The sequence below is a fragment of the Carica papaya genome, chromosome 5 (assembly GCF_054855325.1).
Source record: "Carica papaya isolate Zhongbai chromosome 5, ASM5485532v1, whole genome shotgun sequence".
Lineage (NCBI taxonomy): Eukaryota > Viridiplantae > Streptophyta > Magnoliopsida > Brassicales > Caricaceae > Carica > Carica papaya.
In genome coordinates, this window is record NC_142313.1 from 29,185,044 (window position 1) to 29,207,242 (window position 22,199).

Here is a 22,199-nt window from a genome sequence, read left to right on the forward strand (position 1 = left end):
GATGTGCCGTTTGACGTTACGCGCGACTTTAATTATGGTCCACAGATTTATTCACAAATGTGAGTCACGGCGATGTGGCATTTTACTTGATATTTGAACGAGAACGAGAGGTGCAGTGCGCACGCACAACGAAACAAATGATGGGATGGGGAAGAACGGAGAAGTAGTTTATGTATTTGCAGCGCAAAATTAAGCCGGTGCGATCAAACCAGCACTAATGCACCGTATTCCATCAGAACTCCGCAGTTAAGTGTGCTTGGGCGAGAGTAGTACTCGGATGGGTGACCTCCTGGGAAGTCCTCGCGTCGCACTAATTTTTTTTTTCAGACGGGTCGTTCGACGTTACGCGCGACTGGAACTAGGGGCCACTGGTTTATATGCAAATGTGAGTCAAGAAGCAGGGGCATTTTAATCGATATTAGAACGAGAAGGAGAGATGCAGAGTGCACGCACAATGAAACAAATGATGGGAGGGGGGGTGGAGGGAGAAAAAGTGTAAGTATTTGCAGCGCAGAATGAAACATGAGCAATCATACCAGCACCAATGCAACGGATTCTATCAGAACTCCGCAAGTTAAGGGTGTTTGGGCGAGAGTAGCACTAGGATGGGTGACCTCCTGCGAAGTCTTTATATTTCACCCATTTTCTTAGGAAGTCCTCGTGTTGCACCCATTTTTTTGCAGATGATTCTTTCGACGATACGCGCAACTTGATTTATGGTCCGCAGGTTTATTCGCAAATGTGAGTCACGGCGCCGTGGCATTTTACTTGATATTAGAACGAGTACGGGAGGTGTAGTGCGCACGCATAAGGAAACAAATGACGGGATGAGGAACAAAAGAGAAGGAGTGTATGTATTTGAAGCGCAAAACTAAACAAGTGGCATCATACCAGCACTAATGCACTGGATCCCATCAGAACTCTGCAGTTAAGTGTGCATGGGCGAGAGTAGTACTCGGATGGGTGACCTCTTGGGAAGTCCTCGTATCGCAACAATTTTTTTTCAGATGGGTCGTTCGACTGGAACTAGAGTCCGCTGGTTTATACGCAAATGTGAGTCAAGAAGCAGGGGTATTTTAATCGATATTAGAACGAGAAGGAGAGGTGCAGTGTGAACGCACAAGGAAACAATTGATGGGAGGGGGAGGGAAGAAGAAGGAGTGTATGTATTCTCAGCACGAAATGAAACAGGTGCGATCATACCAGCACTAATGCAACAGATTCTATCAGAACTCCGTAGGAAAGGGTGCTTGGGCGAGAGTAGTACTAGCATGGGTTACCTCCTGCGAAGTCCTTATATTTCACCCATTTTCTTGGGAGGTCCTCGTGTTGCACCCATCTTTTTGCAGATGATTCTTTCGACGTTACGCGCGACTTGATTTATGGTTCGCAGGTTTATTCGCAAATGTGAGTCACGGCGCCGTGGCATTTTACTTGATATTAGAACGAGTACGGGAGGTGTAGTGCGCACGCACAAGGAAACAAATGACGGGATGAGGAACAAAAGAGAAGGAGTGTATGTATTTAAAGCGCAAAACTAAACAAGTGGCATCATACCAGCACTAATGCACTGGATCCCATCAGAACTCTGCAGTTAAGTGTGCTTGGGCGAGAGTAGTACTCGGATGGGTGACCTCTTGGGAAGTCCTCGTATCGCAACAATTTTTTTTCAGATGGGTCGTTCGACTGGAACTAGAGTCCGCTGGTTTATACGCAAATGTGAGTCAAGAAGCAGGGGTATTTTAATCGATATTAGAACGAGAAGGAGAGGTGCAGTGTGAACGCACAAGGAAACAATTGATGGGAGGGGGAGGGAAGAAGAAGGAGTGTATGTATTCTCAGCACGAAATGAAACAGGTGCGATCATACCAGCACTAATGCAACAGATTCTATCAGAACTCCATAGGAAAGGGTGCTTGGGCGAGAGTAGTACTAGCATGGGTTACCTCCTGCGAAGTCCTTATATTTCACCCATTTTCTTGTGAAGTCCTTGTGTTGCACCCATTTTTTTGCAAATGATTATTTCGACGTTACGCGCGACTTGAATTATGGTCCTCATGTTTATTCGCAAATGTGAGTCACGACGCCGTGGCATTTTACTTGATATTAGAATGAGAACGGGAGGTGCAGTGCGCACGCACAAGGAAACAAATGACGGGAGGGGGAAGAAAGGCGAATGAGTTTATGTATTTGCAGCGCGAAATTAAACAGGTGCGATCATACCAGCACTAATGCACCGGATCCCATCAGAACTCCGCAGTTATGTGTGCTTGGGCGAGATTAGTACTCGGATGGCTGACCTCCTGGGAAGTCCTCGTGTCGCACCAATTTTTTTTTCAGACGGGTCGTTCGACTTTACGCGCGTCTGGAACTAGGGTCCGCTGGTTTATACGCAAATATGAGTCAAGAAGCAGGGGCATTTTAATCGCTATTAGAACAAGAATGAGAGGTGAAGTGTGAACGCACAATGAAACAAATGACGGGAGGGGGAAGAAAGGAGGAGTGTTTGTATTTACAGCGAAAAATTAAACAGGTGCGATCATACCAGCACTAAAGCTCCGGATCCCATCAGAACTCCGCAGTTAAGTGTGCTTGGGCGAGGGTAGTACTCGGATGGGTGGCCACCTGGGAAGCCCTCGTGTTGCACCTATTTTTTTTCGGATGGGTTGTTAGACGCTACCCGCGAATGGAATTATAAACCGCTGGTTCATTTGTAAAGGTGAGTCACGGTGCCGGGGCATATTACTTGATATTAGAACGAGAAAGAGAGATGCAGAGTGCACGCACAAGAAAACAAATAACGGGAGGGGGGATGGAATGAGAAAGAATGTATGTATTTGCAGTGCAGAATGAAACATGAGGGATCATACCAGCACTAATGCAACGGATTCTATCAGAACTCCGCAGTTAAGGGTGCTTGGGCGAGAAAAGTACTCGGATGGGTGACCTCCTGCGAAGTCCTTATATTTCACCCATTTTCTTGGGAGATCCTCGTGTTGCACCCATCTTTTTGCAGATGATTCTTTCGACGTTACGGGCGACTTGATTTATGGTCCGCAGGTTTATTCGCAAATGTGAGTCACGGCGCCGTGGCATTTTACTTGATATTAGAAGGAGTGCGGGAGGTGCAGTGCGCACGCACAAGGAAACAAATGACGGGAGGAGGAAGAAAAGAGAAGGAGTGTATGTATTTGCAGCACGAAATGAAACAGGTACGGTCACACCAGCACAAATGCATCGGATCCCATCAGAACTCTGCAGTTAAGTGTGCTTTAGCGAAAGTAGTACAATGATGGGTTACCTCCTGGGAAGTTCTCGTGTTGCACCCATTTTCTTTTTTTTAGATGTGCCGTTCGACGTTACGCCCAACTTTAATTATGGTCCGCAGATTTATTCGCAAATGTGAGTCACGGCGCCGTGGCATTTTACTTGATATTTGAACGAGAACGAGAGGTGCAGTGCGCACGCACAAGGAAACAAATGACGGGAGGGGGAAGAAAGGAGAAGGAGTGTATGTATTTGCAGCACGAAATGAAACAGGTGCGATCATACCAGCAGTAATGCAACGGATTCTATCAGAACTCCGTATGTAAGGGTGCTTGGGCGAGAGTAGTACTAGCATGGGTTACCTCCTGCGAGGTCCTTATATTTGACCCATTTTCTTGTGAAGTCCTCGTGTTGCACCCATTTTTTTTTCAGATGATTCTTTAGACATTACGCGCGACTTGTATTATGCTCCTCAGGTTTATTCGCAAATGTGAGTCACGGCGCCGTACCATTTTACTTGATATTAGAACGAGAACGGGAGGTGCAGTGCGCACGCACAAGGAAACAAATGACGGGAGGGGAAAGAAAGCGGAATGAGTTTATGTATTTGCAGTACAAAATTAAACAATTGCGATCATACCAGCACTAATGCACCGGATCCAATCAGAACTCCGCAGTTAAGTGTGCTTGGGCGAGATTAGTACTCGGATGGGTGACCTCTTGGGAAGTCCTCGTGTCACACCAATTGTTTTTCAGACGGGTCGTTCGACGTTACGCGCGTCTGGAACTAGGGTCCGCTGGTTTATACGCAAATGTGAGTCAAGAAGCAGGGGCATTTTAAACGATATTAGTACGAAAAGGAGAGGTGCAGTGTGAACGCACAAGGAAACAATTGATGGGAGGGGGAGGGAAGGAGAAAAAGTGTATGTATTTGCAGCGCAAAATGAAACAGGTGCGATCATACCAGCACTAATGCAACGGATTCTATCAGAACTCCGTAGGTAAGGGTGCTTGGGCGAGAGTAGTAATAGCATGGGTTACCTCCTGTGAAGTCCTTATATTTCACCCATTTTTTTGCAGATGATTCTTTCGACGATACGCGCAACTTGAATTATGGTCCTCAGGTTTATACGCAAATGTGAGTCACGGCACCATAGTATTTTACTTAAAATTAGAACGAGCACGGGAGGTGCAGTGCGCACGCACAAGGAAACAAATGACGAGAGGGGAAAGAAAGGAGAAGGAGTTTATGTATTTGCAGCGCGGAATTAAACGGGTGCGATCATACCAGCACTAATGCACTGGATCCCATCAGAACTCTGCAGTTAAGTGTGCTTGGGCGTGAGTAGTACTCGGATGGGTGACCTCATGGGAAGTCCTCGTGTCGCACTAATTTTTTTTCAGACGGGTCGTTCGACGTTACGCGCGACTGGAACTATGGTCCACTAGTTTATACGCAAATGTGAGTCCAGAATTAGGGGCATTTTAATCGATATTAAAACGAGAAGGAGAGGCGCAATGTGAACGCACAAGGAAACATATGATGGGAGGGGGGGAGGGAAGAAGGAGTGTATGTATTTTCAGCACGAAATTAAACAGGTGCGGTCACACCAGCACAAATGCACCGGATCCCATCAGAACTCCGCAGTTAAGTGTGCTTTGGCGAAAGTAGTACAATGATGGGTTACCTCCTGGGAAGTTCTCGTGTTGCACCCATTTTCTTTTTTTCAGATGTGTCGTTCGACGTTACGCGCGACTTTAATTATGGTCCGCAGATTTATTCGCAAATGTGAGTCACGGCGCCGTGGCATTTTACTTGATATTTGAACGAGAACGAGAGGTGCAGTGCGCACGCACAAGGAAAGAAATGACGGGAGGGGGAAGAAAGGAGAAGGAGTTTATGTATTTGCAGCGCGAAATTTAACAGGTTCGATCATACCAGCAGTAATCCACCGGATCCCATGAGAACTCTGCAGTTAAGTGTGCTTGGGCGAGAGTTGTACTCGGATGGGTGACCACTTTGGAAGCCCTCGTGTTGCACATATTTTTTTTTCGGATGGGTTTTTCGACGTTACGCACGAATGGAATTATAAACCGCTGGTTAATTTGCAAAGGTTAGTCACGGTGCCGGGGCATATTACTTGATATTAGAACGAGAAAGAGAGATGCAGAGTGCACGCACAAGGAAACAAATGATGGGAGGGGGGAGGGAAGAAGGAGTGTAAGTATTTTCAGCACGAAATTAAACAGGTGCGGTCACACCAGCACAAATGCACCGGATCCCATCAGAACTCCGCAGTTAAGTGTGCTTTGGCGAAAGTAGCACAATGATGGGTTACCTCCTGGGAAGTTCTCGTGTTGCACCCATTTTTTTTTTCAGATGTGCCGTTCGACGTTACGCGTGACTTTAATTATGGTCCGCAGATTTATTCGTAAATGTGAGTCACGACGCCGTGGCATTTTACTTGATATTTGAACGAGAACGAGAGGTGTAGTGCGCACGCACAAGGAAACAAATGACGGGAGGGGGAAGAAAGGAGAAGGAGTATGTTTTTGCAGCGCGAAATGAAACAGGTGCGATCATTCCAGTACTAATGAAACAGATTCTATCAGAACTCCGTAGGTAAGGGTACTTGGGCGAGAGTAGTACTAGCATGGGTTACCTCCTGCGAAGTCCTTATATTTCACCAATTTTCTTGTGAAGTCCTCGTGTTGCACCCATTTTTTTGCAGATGATTCTTGCGACGTTACGCGCGACTTTAATTATGGTCCGCAGATTTATTCGCAAATGTGAGTCACGGCGCCGTGGCATTTTTCTTGATATTTGAACGAGTACGGGAGGTGTAGTGCGCACGCACAAGGAAACAAATGACGGGAGGGGGAAGAAAGGAGAAGGAGTTTATGTATTTACAGCGCGAAATTAAACAGGTTCGATCATACCAGCACTAATGCACCGGATCCCATCAGAACTCTGCAGTTAAGTGTGCTTGGGTGAGAGTAGTACTCAGATGGGTGACCACTTAGGAAGCCCTCGTGTTGCACCTATTTTTTTTCGGATGGGATTTTCGACGTTACGCGCAAATGGAATTATAAACCGCTGGTTCATTTGCAAAGGTGAGTCACGGTGCCGGGGCATATTACTTGATATTAGAACGAGAAAGAGATATGCATAGTGCACGCACAAGGAAACAAATGATGGGAGGTGGGGAGGGAAGAAGGAGTGTATGTATTTTCAGCACGAAATTAAACAGGTGCGGTCACACCAGCACAAATGCACCGGATCCCATCAGAACTACGCAGTTAAGTGTGCTTTGGCGAAAGTAGTATAATGATGGGTTACCTCCTGGGAAGTTCTCGTGTTGCACCCATTTTTTTCCAGATGATTCTTTCGACGTTATACGCGACTTGAATTATGGTCCTCAGGTCTATTCGCAAAAGTGAGTCACGGCACCGTGGCATTTTACCTGATATTTGAACGAGAACGAGAGGTGTAGTGCGCACGCACAAGGAAACAAATGACGGGATGGGGAAGAAAGGAGAAGGAGTTTATGTATTTGCAGCGCGAAATTAAAGAGGTGCGATCATACCAGCATAAATGCACCGGATCCCATCAGAACTCCGCAGTTAAGTGTGCTTTGGCGAAAGTAGTACAATGATGGGTTACTTCCTGGGAAGTTCTCGTGTTACACCCATTTTCTTTTTTTCAGATGTGCCGTTCGACGTTACGCGCGACTTTAATTATGGTCCGCAGATTTATTCGCAAATGTGAGTCACGGCGCCGTGGCATTTTACTTCATATTTGAACGAGAACGAGAGGTGCAGTGCGCACGCACTAGGAAACAAATGACGGGAGGGCGAAGAAAGGAGAATGAGTCTATGTATTTGCAGTGCGAAATGAAACAGGTGCGATCATACCAGCACTAATGCAACGGATTCTATCAGAACTCCGTAGGTAAGGGTGCTTAGGCGAGAGTAGTACTAGCATGGGTTACCTCCTGCGAAATCCTTATATTTCACTTATTTTCTTGTGAAGTCCTCGTGTTGTACCCATTTTTTTGCAGATAATTCTTTCGACGTAACGCGCGACTTGAATTATGGTCCTATGGTTTATTCGTAGATGTGAGTCACGGTGCTGTAGTATTTTACTTGATATTAGAATGAGAACAGGAGGTGCAGTGCGCACGCACAAGGATACAAATGACGGGAGGGGGAAGAAAGGGGAATGAGTTTATGTATTTGCAGCGCGGAATTAAATAGGTGCGATCATACTAGCACTAATGCACCGGATCCCGTCAGAACTCTGCAGTTAAGTGTGCTTGGGCGAGAGAAGTACTCATATGGGTGACCTCCTGGGAAGTCCTCATGTCGCACCAATTTTTTTTCAGACCGGTCGTTCGACGTTACGCTCGACTGGAACTGGGGTGCACTGGTTTATACGCAATTGTGAGTCAAGAAGCAGGGGCATTTTAATCAATATTAGAACGAGAAGGAGAGGTGCAGTGTGAACGCACAAGGAAACAATTGATGAGAGGGGGAGGGAAGGAGAAGGAGTGTATGTATTTTCAGCACGAAATGAAACAGGTGCGATCATACCAGCACTAATGCAATGGATTCTATCAGAACTCCGTAGGTAAGGGTGCTTGGGCGAGAGTTGTACAAGCATGGGTTACCTCCTGCGAAGTCCTTATATTTCACCCATTTTCTTGTGAAGTCCTCGTGTTGCACCCATTTTTTTACAGATGATTCTTTCGACGTTACGCGCGACTTGAATTATGGTCCTTAGGTTTATTCGCAAATGTGAGTCACGGCGCTGTAGCATTTTACTTGATATTAGAATGAGAACGGGAGGTGTAGTGCGCACGCACAAGGAAACAAATGACGGGAGGGAGAAGAAAGGGGAATGAGTTTATGTATTTGCAGCGCAAAATTAAACAGGTGTGATCATACCAGCACAAATGTACCGGATCTTATCAGAACTCCGCAGTGAAGTGTGCTTGGGCGAGATTAATACTCGGATGGGTGACCTCCTGGGAAGTCCTCGTGTCGCACCAATTTTTTTTCAGACTGGTCGTTCAACGTTACGCGCGTTTGGAACTAGGATCCGCTGGTTTATACGCAAATGTGAGTCAAGAAGCAAGGGTATTTTAATCGATATTAGAACGAGAATGAGAGGTGAAGTGTGAACGCACAAGGAAACAAATGACGGGAGGGGGAAGAAAAGAGATAGAACGAGAAGGAGAGATGCAGAGTGCACGCACAAGGAAACAAATGACGGGAGGGGGGACGGAGGGAGAAAGAGTGTATGTATTTGCAGCGCAGAATGAAACATGAGCGATCAAACCAGCACCAATGCAACGAATTCTATCAGAACTCTGCAAGTTAAGGGTGCTTGAGCGAGAGTAGCACTAGGATGGGTGACCTCATGCGAAGTCCTTATATTTCACTTATTTTCTTAGAAAGTCCTCGTGTTGCACCCATTTTTTTGCAGATGATTCTTTCGACGTTACGTGCGACTTGAATTATGGTCATCAGGTTTATTCGCAAATGTGAGTCATGGCACCATAGCATTTTACTTGATATTAGAACGAGCACTGGAGGTGCAGTGCGCACGCACAAGGAAACAAATGACGGGAGGGGGAAGAAAGGAGAATGAGTTTATGTATTTGCAGCGCGGAATTAAACGGGTGCGATCATACCATTACTAATGCACCGGATCCCATCAGAACTCCGGAGTAAAGTGTGCTTGGGTGAGAGTAGTACTCGGATGGGTGACCTCCTGGGAAGTCCTCGTGTCGCACCAATTTTTTTTCAGACGGGTCGTTCGAAGTTACGCGCAACTAGAACTAGGGTCCGCTGGTTTATACGCAAATGTGATTCAAGAAGCAGGGGCAGTTTAATCGATATTAGAACGAGAATGAGAGGTGAAGTGTGAACGTACAAGGAAACAAATGATGGGAGGGGGAGGGAAGGAGAAGGAGTGTATGTATTTTCAGTACGAAATGAAACAGGTGCGATCATACCAGCACTAATGCAACGGATTCTATCAGAACTCCGTAGGTAAGGGTGCTTGGGCAAGAGTAGTTCTAGCATGGGTTACCTCCTGCGAAGTCCTTATATTTCACCCATTTTCTTAGGAAGTCCTCGTGTTGCACCTATTTTTTTGCAGATGATTCTTTCGACGATACGCGCGACTTTAATTATGGTCCTCAAGTTTATTCACAAATGTGAGTCACGGCACCGTAGCATTTTACTTGATATTAGAACGAGCACGGGAGGTGCAGTGCGCACGCACAAGGAAACAAATGACGGGAGGGGGATGAAAGGAGAATGAGTTTATGTATTTGCAGCCCAGAATTAAACGGGTGCGATCATACCAGCACTAATGCACCGGATCCTATAAGAACTCCGCAGTTAAGTGTGATTGGGCGAGATTAGTACTCGGATGGGTGACCTCCTGGGAAGTCCTCGTGTCGCGCCAACTTTTTTTCAGACGGGTCGTTCGACGTTACGCGCGTCTGGAACTAGGGTCCGCTGGTTTATACGCAAATGTGAGTCAAGAAGCAGGGGCATTTTAATCGATATTAGAACGAAAATGAGAGGTGAAGTGTGAACGCACAAGGAAACAAATGACGGGAGGGGGAAGAAAGGAGAAGGAGTGTATGTATTTGCAGCGCAAAATTAAACTTATGCAATCATACCAGCACTAAAGCCCCGGATCCCATCAGAACTCCACAGTTAAGTGTGCTTGGGCGAGAGTAATACTCGGATGGGTGACCACTTGGGAAGCCCTCGTGGTGCACCTATTTTTTTTCGGATGGGTTGTTCGACGTTACGCGCGAATGGAATTATGAACCGCTGGTTCATTTGCAAAAGTGAGTCACAGTGCCTGGTCATATTACTTGATATTAGAACCAGCAACAGTGATGCAGAGTGCACGCACAAGGAAACAAATGACGGGAGAGGGGATGGGAGGAGAAAGAGTGTATGTATTTGCAGTGCAGAATGAAACATGATGGATCATACGAGCACTAATGCAACGGATTCTATCAGAACTCCGCAGTTAAGGGTGCTTGGGCGAGAAAAGTACTCGGATGGGTGACCTCCTGCGAAGTCCTTATATTTCACCCATTTTCTTGGGAGGTCCTCGTGTTGCACCCATCTTTTTGCAGATGATTCTTTCGACGTTACGCGCGACTTGATTTATGGTCCGCAGATTTATTCGCAAATGTGAGTCACGGCGCCGTGACATTTTACTTTATATTAGAACGCGTACGGGAGGTGCAGTGCGCACGCACAAGGAAACAAATGACGGGATGAGGAAGAAACGAGAATGAGTGTATGTATTTGAAGCGCAAAATTAAACAAGTGGCATCATACCAGCAGTACTGCACTAGATCCCATCAGAACTCTACAGTCAAGTGTGCTTGGTCGAAAGTAGTACTCGGATGGGTGTCCTCCTGGGAAGTCCTCGTATCGCAACAATTTTTTTTCAGATGGGTCATTCGACGTTAGGCGCGACTGGAACTATGGTCCGCTGGTTTATACGCAAATGTGAGTCAAGAATCAGGGGCATTTTAATCGATATTAGAACAAGAAGGAGAGGTGCAGTGTGAACGCACAAGCAAACAAATGATGGGAGGGGGAGGGAAGAAGGAGTGTATGTATTTTCAGCACAAAATTAAACAAGTGCTGTCACACCAGCACAAATGCACCGGATCCCATCTGAACTCCGCAGTTAAGTGTGCTTTGGCGAAAGTAGTACAATGATGGGTTACCTCTTGGGAAGTTCTCGTGTTTCACCCATTTTCTTTTTTTCAGATGTGCCGTTCGACGTTACGCGCGACTTTAATTATGGTCTTCAGATTTATTCGCAAATGTGAGTCACGGCGCCGTGGCATTTTACTTGATATTTGAAAGAGAACGAGAGGTGCAGTGCGCACGCACAAGGAAACAAATGACGGGAGGGGGAAGAAATGAGAAGGAGTTTATGTATTTGCAGCGCGAAATTAAACGGGTGCGATCATACCAGCACTAATGCATCGGATCCAACCAGAACTCTGCAGTTAAATGTGCTTGGGCGAGAGTAGTACTCGGATGGGTGACCTCCTGAGAAGTCCTCGTGTCGCACTAATTTTTTTTTTCAGACGGGTCGTTCGACGTTACGCGCGACTAGAACTAGGGTCCACTGATTTATATGCAAATGTGAGTCAAGAAGCAGGGGCATTTTAATCGATATTAGAACGAGAAGGAGAGATGCAGAGTGCACGCACAAGGAAACAAATAACGGGAGGGGGGATGGAGGGAGAAAAAGTGTACGTATTTGAAGCGCAGAATGAAACATGAGCAATCATACCAGCACCAATGCAACGGATTCTATCAGAAATCCGCAAGTTAAGGCTGTTTGGGCGAGAGTAGCACTAGGATGGGTGACCTCTTGCGAAGTCCTTATATTTCACCCATTTTCTTAAGAAGTCCTCGTGTTGCACCCATTTTTTTGCAGATGATTCTTTCGACGATACGCGCGACTTGAATTATGATCCTCAGGTTTATTCGCAAATGTGAGTCACGGCACCGTAGTATTTTACTTGATATTAGAACGAGCAGGGGAAGTGCAGTGCGCACGCACAAGGAAACAAATGACGGGAGGGGGAAGAAAGGAGAAGGAGTTTATCTATTTGCAGGCCGAAATTAAACGGGTGCGATCATATAAGCACTATTGCACTGGATCCCATCAGAACTCCGCAGTTAAGTGTGCTTGGGCGAGAGTAGTACTCGGATGGGTGTCCTCCTGGGAAGTCCTTATGTCGCACCAATTTTTTTTCAGACGGGTCATTCGACATTACACGTGACTGGAACTATGGTCCGCTGGTTTATACACAAATGTGGGTCAAGAATCAGGGAAATTTTAATCGATATTAGAACGAGAAGGAGAGGTGCAGTGTGAACGCACAAGGAAACAAATGATGGGAGGGGGGGAGGGAAGAAGGAGTGTATGTATTTTCAGCATGAAATTAAACAGGTGCGGTCATACCAGCACTAATGCACTGGATCCCATCAGAACGCTGCAGTTAAGTGTGCTTGGGAGAGAGTAGTAATCGGATGGGTGACCTCTTGGGAAGTCCTCGTATCGCAATAATTTTTTTTCAGATGGGTCGTTCGACGTTACGCACGACTGAAACTATGGTCCGCTGGTTTATACGGAAATGTGAGTTAAGAATCAGGGGCATTTTAATCGATATTAGAACAAGAAGGAGAGGTACAGTGTGAACGCACAAGCAAACAAATGATGGGAGGGGGTGAGGGAAGAAGGAGTGTATGTATTTTCAGCACGAAATAAAACAGGTGCGGTCACACCAGCACAAATGCACCGGATCCCATCAGAACTCCGCAGTTAACTGTGCTTTGGCGAAAGTAGTACAATGATGGGTTACCTCCTGGGAAATTCTCGTGTTGCACCCATTTTTTTTTTCAGATGTGCTGTTCGACGTTATGCGCGACTTTAATTATGGTTCGCAGATTTATTTGCAAATGTGAGTCACGGCACCGTGGCATTTTACTTGATATTTGAACGAGAACAAGAGGTGCAGTGCGCACGCACAAGGAAACAAATGACGGGAGGGGGAAGAAAGGAGAAGGAGTTTATGTATTTGCAGCACGAAATGAAACAAGTTCGATCATACCAGCACTAATGCACCGGATCCCATCAGAACTCCGCAGTTAAGTGTGCTTTGGCGAGAGTAGTACTCGTATGGGTGACCTCTTGGGAAGTCCTCGTGTCGCACTAATTTTTCTTTTCAGACGGGTCGTTCGACGTTACGCGCGACTGGAACGAGAGTCCACTAGTTTATACGCAAATGTGAGTCAAGAAGCAGGGGCATTTTAATCGATATTAGAATGAGGAGGAGAGATGCAGAGTGCACGCACAAGGAAACAAATGACGGGAGGGGGGGATGGAGGGATAAAAAGTGTATGTATTTGCAGCGTAGAATGAAACATTAGCAATCATACCAGCACTAATGCAACGGATTCTATCAGAACTCCGCAAGTTAAGGGTGCTTGGGCGAGAGTAGCACTAGGATGGGTGACCTCCTGCGAAGTCCTTATATTTCACCCATTTTCTTAGGAAGTCCTCGTGTTGCACCCATTTTTTTGCAGATGATTCTTTCGACGATACGCACGACTTGAATTATGGTCCTCAGGTTTATTCGCAAATGTGAGTCACGGCACCGTAGCATTTTACTTTATATTAGAACGAGCACGGGAGGTGCAGTGCGCACGCACAAGGAAACAAATGACGGGAGGGGGGATGGAGGGAGAAAAAGTGTATGTATTTGCAGCGCAGAATGAAACATGAGCAATCATACCAGCACCAATGCAACGTATTCTATCAGAACTCCACAAGTTAAGGGTGCTTGGGCGAGAGTAGTACTCATATGGGTGACCTCTTGGGAAGTCCTCGTGTCGCACTAATTTTTTTTTCAGACGGGTCGTTCGACGTTACGCGCGACTGGAACTAGGGTCCACTGGTTTATACGCAAATGTGAGTCAAGAATCAGGGGCATTTTAATCGATATTAGAACGAGAAGGAGAGGTGCAGTGTGAACGCACAAGGAAACAAATGATGGGAGGGGGTGAGGAAAGAAGGAGTGTATGTATTTTCAGCACGAAATAAAACAGGTGCGGTCACACCAGCACAAATGCACCGGATCCCATCAGAACTCCGCAGTTAACTGTGCTTTGGCGAAAGTAGTACAATGATGGGTTACCTCCTGGGAAATTCTCGTGTTGCACCCATTTTTTTTTTCAGATGTGCCGTTCGACGTTATGCGCGACTTTAATTATGGTCCACAGATTTATTCGCAAATGTGAGTCACGGCACCGTGGCATTTTACTTGATATTTGAACGAGAACGAGAGGTGCAGTGCGCACGCACAAGGAAACAAATGACGGGAGGGGGAAGAAAGGAAAAGGAGTTTATGTATTTGCAGCGCGAAATTAAACAGGTGCGATCATACCAGCACTAATGCACCAGATCCCATCAGAACTCCGCAGTTAAGTGTGTTTTGGCGAGAGTAGTACTCGTATGGGTGACCTCTTGGGAAGTCCTCGTGTCGCACTAATTTTTTTTTCAAACGGGTCGTTCGACGTTACGCGCGACTGGAACTAGGGTCCACTGGTTTATACGCAAATGTGAGTCAGGAAGCAGGGGCATTTTAATCGATATTAGAACGAGAAGGAGAGATGCAGAGTGCACGCACAAGGAAACAAATGACGGGAGGGGGGGATGGAGGGATAAAAAGTGTATGTATTTGCAGCGTAGAATGAAACATTAGCAATCATACCAGCACCAATGCAATGGATTCTATCAGAACTCCGCAAGTTAAGGGTGCTTGGGCGAGAGTACCACTAGGGTGGGTGACCTCCTGCGAAGTCCTTATATTTCACCCATTTTCTTAAGAAGTCCTCGTGTTCCACCCATTTTTTTGCAGATGATTCTTTCGACGATACGCACGACTTGAATTATGGTCCTCAGGTTTATTCGCAAATGTGAGTCACGGCATCGTAGTATTTTAATTGATATTAGAACGAGCACGGGAGGTGCAGTGCGCACGCACAAGGAAACAAATGACGGGAGGGGGAAGAAAGGAGAAGGAGTTTATGTATTTGCAGCGCAGAATTAAACGGGTGCGATCATACCAGCACTAATGCACTGGATCCCATCAGAACTCTGCAGTTAAGTGTGCTTGGGGGAGAGTAGTACTTGGATTGGTGACCACCTGGGAAGTCCTCGTGTCGCACCAATTTTTTTTCAGACGGGTCGTTCGGCGTTACGCGCAACTGGAACTATGGTCCGCTGGTTTATACGCAAATGTGAGTCAAGAATCAGGGGCATTTTAATCGATATTAGAACGAGAAGGAGAGGTGCAGTGTGACGCACAAGGAATCAAATGACGGGAGGGGGAGGAAAGGAGAAGGAGTTTATGCATTTGCAGCGCGGAATTAAACAGGTGTTGTCACACTGGCACAAACGCACCGGATCCCATCAGAACTCCGTAGTTAAGTGTGCTTTGGCGAAAGTAGTACAATGATGGGTTACCTCCTGGGAAGTTCTCGTGTTGTACCCATTTTCTTTTTTTCAGATGTGCCGTTCGACGTTACGCGCGACTTGAATTATGGTCCGCAAATTTATTCGCAAATGTGAGTCACGGCCCCGTGGCATTTTACTTGATATTTGAATGAGAATAAGAGGTGCAGTGCGCACGCACAAGGAAACAAATGACGGGAGGGGGAAGAAAGGAGAAGCAGTGTATGTATTTGCAGCGCGAAATGAAACAGGTGCGATCATACCAGCAATAATGCAACGGATTCTATCAGAACTCCGTAGGTAAGGGTGCTTGGGCGAGAGTAGTACTACCATGGGTTACCTCCTGCGAAGTCCTTATATTTCACCCATTTTCTTGTGAAGTCCTCGTGTTGTACCCATTTTTTTGCAGATGATTCTTTCGACGTTACGCGCGTCTTGAATTATGGTCCTATGGTTTATTCGCAGATGTAAGTCACGACGCTGTTGTATTTTACTTGATATTAGAACGAGAACGGGAGGTGCAGTGCGCACGCACAAGGATACAAATGACGGGAGGGAGAAGAAAGGGGAATGAGTTTATGTATTTGTAGCGCAAAATTAAACAGGTGCGATCATACTAGCACTAATGCACCGGATCCCATAAGAACTCCGCAGTGAAGTGTGATTGGGCGAGATTAGTACTCGGATGGGTGACCTCCTGGGAAGTCCTCGTGTCGCACAAAGTTTTTTTTTCAGACGGGTCGTTCGACATTACGCGCGACTGGAATTAGGGTCCACTAGATTATACGCAAATGTGAGCCAAGAAGTAGGGGCATTTTTATCGATATTAGAACGAGAAGGAGAGATGCAGAGTGCACGTACAAGGAAACAAATGACGGGAGGGGGGATGGAGGGAGAAAAAGTGCATGTATTTGTAGTGCAGAATAAAACATGAGCAATCATACCAGTACCAATGCAACATATTCTATCAGAACAACGCAGTTAAGGGTGCTTGGGCGAGAAAAGTACTCGGATGGGTGAACTCCTGCGAAGTCCTTATATTTCACCCATTTTCTTAGGAAGTCCTCGTGTTGCACCCACTTTTTTGCAGATGATTCTTTCGACGATACGCGTGACTTGAATTATGGTCCTCAGGTTTATTCATAAATGTGAGTCTCAGCACCGTAGTATTTTACTTTATATTAGAACGAGCACGGGAGGTGCAGTGCGCACGCACAAGGAAACAAATGACGGGAGGGAGAAGAAAGGGGAAGGAGTTTATGTATTTACAGCGCAAAATTAAACGGGTGCGATCATACCAGCACTAATGCACTAGATCCCATTAGAACTCTAGAGTTAAGTGTGCTTGGGCGAGAGTAGTACTCGGATGGGTGACCTCTTGGGAGGTGACCTCCTGGGAGGTCCTCGTGTCGCACCAATTTTTTTTCAGACGGGTCGTTCCACGTTACGCGCGACTGGAACTAAGGTCCACTGGTTTATACGCAAATGTGAGTCAAGAATCAGGGGCATTTTAATCGATATTAGAACGAGAAGGAGAGGTGCAGTGTGAACGCACAAGGAAACAAATGATGGGAGGGGGGGAGGGAAGAAGGAGTGTATGTATTTTCAGCACGAAATTAAACAGGTACGGTCACACCAGCACAAATGCACCGGATCCCATCAGAACTCCGAAGTTAACTATGCTTTGGCGAAAGTAGTACAATGATGGGTTACCTCCTGGGAAGTTCTCGTGCTGCATCCTTTTTCTTTTTTTCAGATGTGCCGCTCGACGTTACGCGCGACTTTAATTATGGTCCGCAGATTTATTTGCAAATGTGAGCCACGGCGCCGTGGCATTTTACTTGATATTTGAACGAGAACGAGAGGGGCAGTGCACACGCACAAGGAAACAAATGATGGGAGGGGAAAGAAAGGAGAATGAGTGTATGTATTTGCAACGCAAAATGAAACAGGTGCGATCATACCAGCACTAATGCAACGGATTCTATCAGAACTCCGTAGGTAAGGGTGTTTGGGCGAGAGTAGTACTAGCATTGGTTACCTCCTGCGAAGTCCTTATATTTCACCCATTTTCTTGTGAAGTCCTCGTGTTGCACCCATTTTTTTGCAGATGATTCTTTCGACGTTACAAGCGACTTGAATTATGGTCCTCAGGTTTATTCGCAAATGTGAGTCACGGCGTTGTAGCATTTTACTTGATATTAGAACAAGAACGGGAGGTGCAGTGCGCACGCACAAGGAAACAAATGACGGGAGGGAGAAGAAAGGGGAAGGAGTTTATGTATTTACAGCGCAGAATTAAACGGGTGCGATCATACCAGCACTAATGCACTAGATCCCATCAGAACTCTAGAGTTAAGTGTGCTTGGGCGAGAGTAGTACTCGGATGGGTGACCTCCTGGGAGGTGACCTCCTGGGAGGTCCTCGTGTCGCACCAATTTTTTTTCAGATGGGTCGTTCGACGTTACGCGCGACTGGAACTAAGGTCCACTGGTTTATACGCAAATGTGAGTCAAGAATCAGGGGCATTTTAATCGATATTAGAACGAGAAGGAGAGGTGCAGTGTGAACGCACAAAGAAACAAATGATGGGAGGGGGGGAGGGAAGAAGGAGTGTATGTATTTTCAGCACGAAATTAAACAGGTGCGGTCACACCAGCACAAATGCACCGGATCCCATCAGAACTCCGCAGTTAACTATGCTTTGGCGAAAGTAGTACAATGATGGGTTACCTCCTGGGAAGTTCTCGTGCTGCATCCTTTTTCTTTTTTTCAGATGTGCCGCTCGACGTTACGCGCGACTTTAATTATGGTCCGCAGATTTATTTGCAAATGTGAGCCACGGCGCTGTGGCATTTTACTTGATATTTGAACGAGAACGAGAGGGGCAGTGCACACGCACAAGGAAACAAATGACGGGAGGGGAAAGAAAGGAGAAGGAGTGTATGTATTTGCAGCGCAAAATGAAACAGGTGCGATCATACCAGCACTAATGCAACGGATTCTATCAGAACTCCGTAGGTAAGGGTGTTTGGGCGAGAGTAGTACTAGCATTGGTTACCTCCTGCGAAGTCCTTATAATTCACCCATTTTCTTGTGAAGTCCTCGTGTTGCACCCATTTTTTTGCAGATGATTCTTTCGATGTTACGCGCGACTTGAATTATGGTCCTCAGGTTTATTCGCAAATGTGAGTCACGGCGTTGTAGCATTTTACTTGATATTAGAACAAGAACGGGAGGTGCAGTGCGCACGCACAAGGAAACAAATGACGAGAGGGGGAAGAAAGGGGAATGAGTTTATGTATTTGCAGCGCAAAATTAAAGAGGTGCTATCATACCAGCACTAATGCACCGGATCCTATCAGAACTCCACAGTGAAGTGTGCTTGGGCGAGATTAGTACTCGGATGGGTGACCTCTTGGGAAGTCCTCGTGTCGCAGCAATTTTTTTTCAGACGGGTCGTTCGACGTTACGCGCGTCTGGAACTAGGGTCTGCTGGTTTATACGCAAATGTGAGTCAAGAAGAAGGGGCATTTTAATCGATATTAGAACGAGAATGAGAGGTGAAGTGTGAACGCACAAGGAAACAAATGACGGGAGGGGGAAGAAAGGAGAAAGAGTGTATGTATTTGCAGCACGAAATTAAACAGGTGCGATCATACCAGCACTAAAGCTGCGGATCCCATCACAACTCCACAGTTAAGTGTGCTTGGGTGAGGGTAGTACTCGGATGGGTGACCACTTGGGAAGCCCTCGTGTTGCACCTATTTTTTTTCGGATAGGTTGTTCGACGTTACGCACGAATGGAATTATAAACCGCTGGTTCATTTGCAAAGGTGAGTCACGGTGCCGGGGCATATTACTTGATATTAGAACGAGAAAGAGAGATGCAGAGTGCACGCACAAGGAAACAAATGACGGGAGGGGGGATGGGAGGAGAAAGAGTGTATGTATTTGCAGTGCAGAATGAAACATGAGGGATCATACCAGTACTAATGCAACGGATTCTATCAGAACTCCGCAGTTAAGGGTGCTTGGGCGAAAAACGTACTTGGATGGGTGACCTCCTGCGAAGTCCTTATATTTCACCCATTTTCTTGGGAGGTCCTCGTGTTGCACCCATCTTTTTGCAGATGATTCTTACGACGTTACGCGCGACTTGATTTATGGTCTGTAGGTTTTTTTGCAAATGTGAGACACGGCACCGTGGCATTTTACTTGATATTAGAACGAGTACGGGAGGTGCAGTGCGCACGCACAAGGAAACAAATGACGGGAGGAGGAAGAAAAGAGAAGGAGCGTATGTATTAGAAGCGCAAAATTATACAAGTGGCATCATACCAGCACTAATGCACTGGATCCCATCATAACTCTGCAGTTAAGTGTGCTTGGGCGAGAGTAGTACTCGGATGGGTGACCTCTTGGGAAGTCCTCGTATCGCAAAAATTTTTTTTTCAGATGGGTCGTTCGACGTTACGTGCGACTGGAACTATGGTCCGCTGGTTTATACGCAAATGTGAGTCAAGAATCAAGGGCATTTTAATCGATATTAGAACGAGAAGTAGAGGTGCAGTGTGAACGTACAAGGAAACAAATGATTGGAGGGGGGGAGGGAAGAAGGAGTGTATGTATTTTCAGGACGAAATTAAACAGGTGCGGTCACACCAGCACAAATGCACCGGATCCCATCAGAACTCCGCAGTTAAGTGTGCTTTGGCGAAAGTAGTACAATGATGGGTTACCTCCTGGGAAGTTCTCGTGTTGCACCCATTTTCTTTTTTTCAGATGTGTCGTTCGACGTTACGTGCGACTTTAATTATGGTCCGCAGATTTATTCGCAAATGTGAGTCACGGCGCCATGGAATTTTACTTGATATTTGAATGAGAACGAGAGGTGCAGTGCGCACGCACAAGGAAACAAATGACGGGAGGGGGAAGAAAGAAAAATGAGTTTATGTATTTGCAGCGCGGAATTAAAGGGGTGCGATCGTACCAACACTAATGCACCGGATCCCTTCAGAACTTCGCAGTTAAGTGTGCTTGGGCGAGAGTAGTACTCGGATGGGTGACCTCCTGGGAAGTCCTCGTGTCGCACCAATTTTTTTTCAGACGGGTCGTTCGACGTTACGCGCGACTGGAACTAGGGTCCGCTGGTTTATACGCAAATGTGAGTCAAGAAGCAGGGGCATTTTAATCGATATTAGAACGATAAGGAGAGGTGCAGTGTGAATGCACAAGGAAACAATTGATGGGAGGGGGAGGGAAGGAGAAGGAGTGTATGTATTTTCAGCACGAAATGAAACAGGTGCGATCATACCAGCACTAATGCAACGGATTCTATTAGAACTTCGTAGGTAAGGGTGCTTGGGCGAGAGTAGTACTAGCATGGGTTACCTCTTGCGAAGTCCTTATACTTCACCCATTTTCTTGTGAAGTCCTCGTGTTGCACCCATTTTTTTGCAGATGATTCTTTCGATGTTACGCGCGACTTGAATTATGGTCCTCAGGTTTATTCGCAAATGTGAGTCACGGCGCTGTAGAATTTTACTTGATATTAGAACGAGAACGGGAGGTTTAGCGCGCACGAACAAGGAAACAAATGACGGGAGGGGGAAGAAAAGAGAAGGAGTGTATGTATTTGCAGCGCGAAACTAAACAGGTGCGATCATACCAGCACTAAAGCCCCGGATCCCATCAGAACTCTGCAGTAAAGTGTGTTTGGGAGAGATTAGTACTCGGATGGATGACCTCCTGGGAAGTCCTCGTGTCGCACTAATTCTTTTTCAGCTGGTCATTCGACGTTACGCGCGTCTGAAACTAGGGTCCGCTGGTTTATACGCAAATGTGAGTCAAGAAGCAGGGGCATTTTAATCGATATTAGAACGAGAATGAGAGATGAAGTGTGAACGCACAAGGAAACAAATGACGGGAGGGGGAAGAAAGGAGGAGTGTATGTATTTGCAGCGCGAAATTAAAGAGGTGCGATCATGCCAGCACTAAAGCCCCGGTCCCATCAGAACTCCGCAGTTAGGTGTGCTTGGGCGAGAGTAGTACTCGGATGGGTGACCACTTGGGAAGCCCTCGTGTTGCACCTTTTTTTTCTTGGATGGGTTGTTCGACGTTACGCGCGAATGGAATTATAAACCGCTGGTTCATTTACAAAGGTGAGTCACGGTGTCGGGGCATATTCCTTGATATTAGAACGAGAAAGAGAGATGCAGAGTGCACGCACAAGGAAACAAATGACGGGAGGGGGGATGGGAGGAGAAAGAGTGTATGTATTTGCAGTGCAGAATGAAACATGAGGGATCATACCAGCACTAATGCAACGGATTCTATCAGAACTCCGCAGTTAAGGGTGCTTGGGCGAGAAAAGTACTCGGATGGGTGACCTCCTGTGAAGTCCTTATATTTCACCCATTTTCTTGGGAGGTCCTCGTGTTGCACCCATCTTTTTGTAGATGATTCTTTCGACGTTACGCGCGACTTGAATTATGGTCTGCAGGTTTATTCGCAAATGTGAGTCACGGTGCCGTGGCATTTTACTTGATATTAGAACGAGTACGGGAGGTGCAGTGCGCATGCACAAGGAAACAAATGACGGGAGGAGGAAGAAATGAGAAGGAGTGTATGTATTTGAAGCGCAAAATTAAACAAGTGGCATCATACAAGCACTAATGCACTGGATCCCATCAGAACTCTGCAGTTAAGTGTGCTTAGGCGAGAGTAGTACTCGGATGGGTGACCTATTGGGAATTCCTCGTATCGCAACAATTTTTTTTTAGATGGGTCGTTCGACGTTACGCGCGACTGGAACTATGGTCCACTGGTTTATACGCAAATGTGA

At 46.3% G+C, this 22,199-nt stretch overlaps 2 non-coding genes and 39 pseudogenes across 2 annotated transcripts; all 41 read left to right on the forward strand.

Moving 5' to 3' along the window:
• The first annotated feature begins 195 nt into the window (after window positions 1-195).
• Window positions 196-314, forward strand: LOC148260373 (5S ribosomal RNA; annotated as a pseudogene).
• A 564-nt stretch (window positions 315-878) lies between these two features.
• LOC148260374 (5S ribosomal RNA) lies at window positions 879-996 on the forward strand (annotated as a pseudogene).
• Window positions 997-1,544: 548 nt separating this feature from the next.
• LOC148260375 (5S ribosomal RNA) lies at window positions 1,545-1,662 on the forward strand (annotated as a pseudogene).
• A 547-nt stretch (window positions 1,663-2,209) lies between these two features.
• LOC148260376 (5S ribosomal RNA) lies at window positions 2,210-2,328 on the forward strand (annotated as a pseudogene).
• A 203-nt stretch (window positions 2,329-2,531) lies between these two features.
• On the forward strand, window positions 2,532-2,650 carry LOC148260377 (5S ribosomal RNA). Its single transcript, XR_015820039.1, has one exon. It is a non-coding gene; the product is annotated as a 5S ribosomal RNA (ribosomal RNA).
• A 1,243-nt stretch (window positions 2,651-3,893) lies between these two features.
• Window positions 3,894-4,012, forward strand: LOC148260378 (5S ribosomal RNA; annotated as a pseudogene).
• A 529-nt stretch (window positions 4,013-4,541) lies between these two features.
• LOC148260379 (5S ribosomal RNA) lies at window positions 4,542-4,660 on the forward strand. The gene has a single exon (XR_015820600.1). It is a non-coding gene; the product is annotated as a 5S ribosomal RNA (ribosomal RNA).
• Window positions 4,661-4,864: 204 nt separating this feature from the next.
• Window positions 4,865-4,983, forward strand: LOC148260380 (5S ribosomal RNA; annotated as a pseudogene).
• A 209-nt stretch (window positions 4,984-5,192) lies between these two features.
• LOC148260381 (5S ribosomal RNA) lies at window positions 5,193-5,311 on the forward strand (annotated as a pseudogene).
• A 204-nt stretch (window positions 5,312-5,515) lies between these two features.
• LOC148260382 (5S ribosomal RNA) lies at window positions 5,516-5,634 on the forward strand (annotated as a pseudogene).
• Window positions 5,635-6,193: 559 nt separating this feature from the next.
• Window positions 6,194-6,312, forward strand: LOC148260383 (5S ribosomal RNA; annotated as a pseudogene).
• A 204-nt stretch (window positions 6,313-6,516) lies between these two features.
• On the forward strand, window positions 6,517-6,635 carry LOC148260384 (5S ribosomal RNA; annotated as a pseudogene).
• A 205-nt stretch (window positions 6,636-6,840) lies between these two features.
• On the forward strand, window positions 6,841-6,959 carry LOC148260385 (5S ribosomal RNA; annotated as a pseudogene).
• A 563-nt stretch (window positions 6,960-7,522) lies between these two features.
• Window positions 7,523-7,641, forward strand: LOC148260386 (5S ribosomal RNA; annotated as a pseudogene).
• Window positions 7,642-8,200: 559 nt separating this feature from the next.
• On the forward strand, window positions 8,201-8,319 carry LOC148260387 (5S ribosomal RNA; annotated as a pseudogene).
• A 630-nt stretch (window positions 8,320-8,949) lies between these two features.
• On the forward strand, window positions 8,950-9,068 carry LOC148260388 (5S ribosomal RNA; annotated as a pseudogene).
• Window positions 9,069-9,627: 559 nt separating this feature from the next.
• LOC148260389 (5S ribosomal RNA) lies at window positions 9,628-9,746 on the forward strand (annotated as a pseudogene).
• Window positions 9,747-9,951: 205 nt separating this feature from the next.
• LOC148260390 (5S ribosomal RNA) lies at window positions 9,952-10,070 on the forward strand (annotated as a pseudogene).
• Window positions 10,071-10,951: 881 nt separating this feature from the next.
• LOC148260391 (5S ribosomal RNA) lies at window positions 10,952-11,070 on the forward strand (annotated as a pseudogene).
• Window positions 11,071-11,279: 209 nt separating this feature from the next.
• LOC148260392 (5S ribosomal RNA) lies at window positions 11,280-11,398 on the forward strand (annotated as a pseudogene).
• A 563-nt stretch (window positions 11,399-11,961) lies between these two features.
• Window positions 11,962-12,080, forward strand: LOC148260393 (5S ribosomal RNA; annotated as a pseudogene).
• Window positions 12,081-12,284: 204 nt separating this feature from the next.
• LOC148260394 (5S ribosomal RNA) lies at window positions 12,285-12,403 on the forward strand (annotated as a pseudogene).
• A 204-nt stretch (window positions 12,404-12,607) lies between these two features.
• On the forward strand, window positions 12,608-12,726 carry LOC148260395 (5S ribosomal RNA; annotated as a pseudogene).
• Window positions 12,727-12,933: 207 nt separating this feature from the next.
• On the forward strand, window positions 12,934-13,052 carry LOC148260396 (5S ribosomal RNA; annotated as a pseudogene).
• Window positions 13,053-13,942: 890 nt separating this feature from the next.
• Window positions 13,943-14,061, forward strand: LOC148260397 (5S ribosomal RNA; annotated as a pseudogene).
• A 207-nt stretch (window positions 14,062-14,268) lies between these two features.
• LOC148260398 (5S ribosomal RNA) lies at window positions 14,269-14,387 on the forward strand (annotated as a pseudogene).
• Window positions 14,388-14,950: 563 nt separating this feature from the next.
• LOC148260399 (5S ribosomal RNA) lies at window positions 14,951-15,069 on the forward strand (annotated as a pseudogene).
• A 204-nt stretch (window positions 15,070-15,273) lies between these two features.
• Window positions 15,274-15,392, forward strand: LOC148260400 (5S ribosomal RNA; annotated as a pseudogene).
• Window positions 15,393-15,955: 563 nt separating this feature from the next.
• Window positions 15,956-16,074, forward strand: LOC148260401 (5S ribosomal RNA; annotated as a pseudogene).
• Window positions 16,075-16,640: 566 nt separating this feature from the next.
• LOC148260402 (5S ribosomal RNA) lies at window positions 16,641-16,765 on the forward strand (annotated as a pseudogene).
• A 209-nt stretch (window positions 16,766-16,974) lies between these two features.
• LOC148260403 (5S ribosomal RNA) lies at window positions 16,975-17,093 on the forward strand (annotated as a pseudogene).
• A 567-nt stretch (window positions 17,094-17,660) lies between these two features.
• Window positions 17,661-17,785, forward strand: LOC148260404 (5S ribosomal RNA; annotated as a pseudogene).
• A 209-nt stretch (window positions 17,786-17,994) lies between these two features.
• On the forward strand, window positions 17,995-18,113 carry LOC148260405 (5S ribosomal RNA; annotated as a pseudogene).
• A 563-nt stretch (window positions 18,114-18,676) lies between these two features.
• On the forward strand, window positions 18,677-18,795 carry LOC148260406 (5S ribosomal RNA; annotated as a pseudogene).
• A 205-nt stretch (window positions 18,796-19,000) lies between these two features.
• Window positions 19,001-19,119, forward strand: LOC148260407 (5S ribosomal RNA; annotated as a pseudogene).
• Window positions 19,120-19,680: 561 nt separating this feature from the next.
• On the forward strand, window positions 19,681-19,798 carry LOC148260408 (5S ribosomal RNA; annotated as a pseudogene).
• Window positions 19,799-20,003: 205 nt separating this feature from the next.
• On the forward strand, window positions 20,004-20,122 carry LOC148260409 (5S ribosomal RNA; annotated as a pseudogene).
• Window positions 20,123-20,331: 209 nt separating this feature from the next.
• On the forward strand, window positions 20,332-20,450 carry LOC148260410 (5S ribosomal RNA; annotated as a pseudogene).
• A 559-nt stretch (window positions 20,451-21,009) lies between these two features.
• On the forward strand, window positions 21,010-21,128 carry LOC148260411 (5S ribosomal RNA; annotated as a pseudogene).
• A 201-nt stretch (window positions 21,129-21,329) lies between these two features.
• Window positions 21,330-21,447, forward strand: LOC148260412 (5S ribosomal RNA; annotated as a pseudogene).
• A 561-nt stretch (window positions 21,448-22,008) lies between these two features.
• Window positions 22,009-22,126, forward strand: LOC148260413 (5S ribosomal RNA; annotated as a pseudogene).
• The last annotated feature ends 73 nt before the right edge of the window (window positions 22,127-22,199 follow it).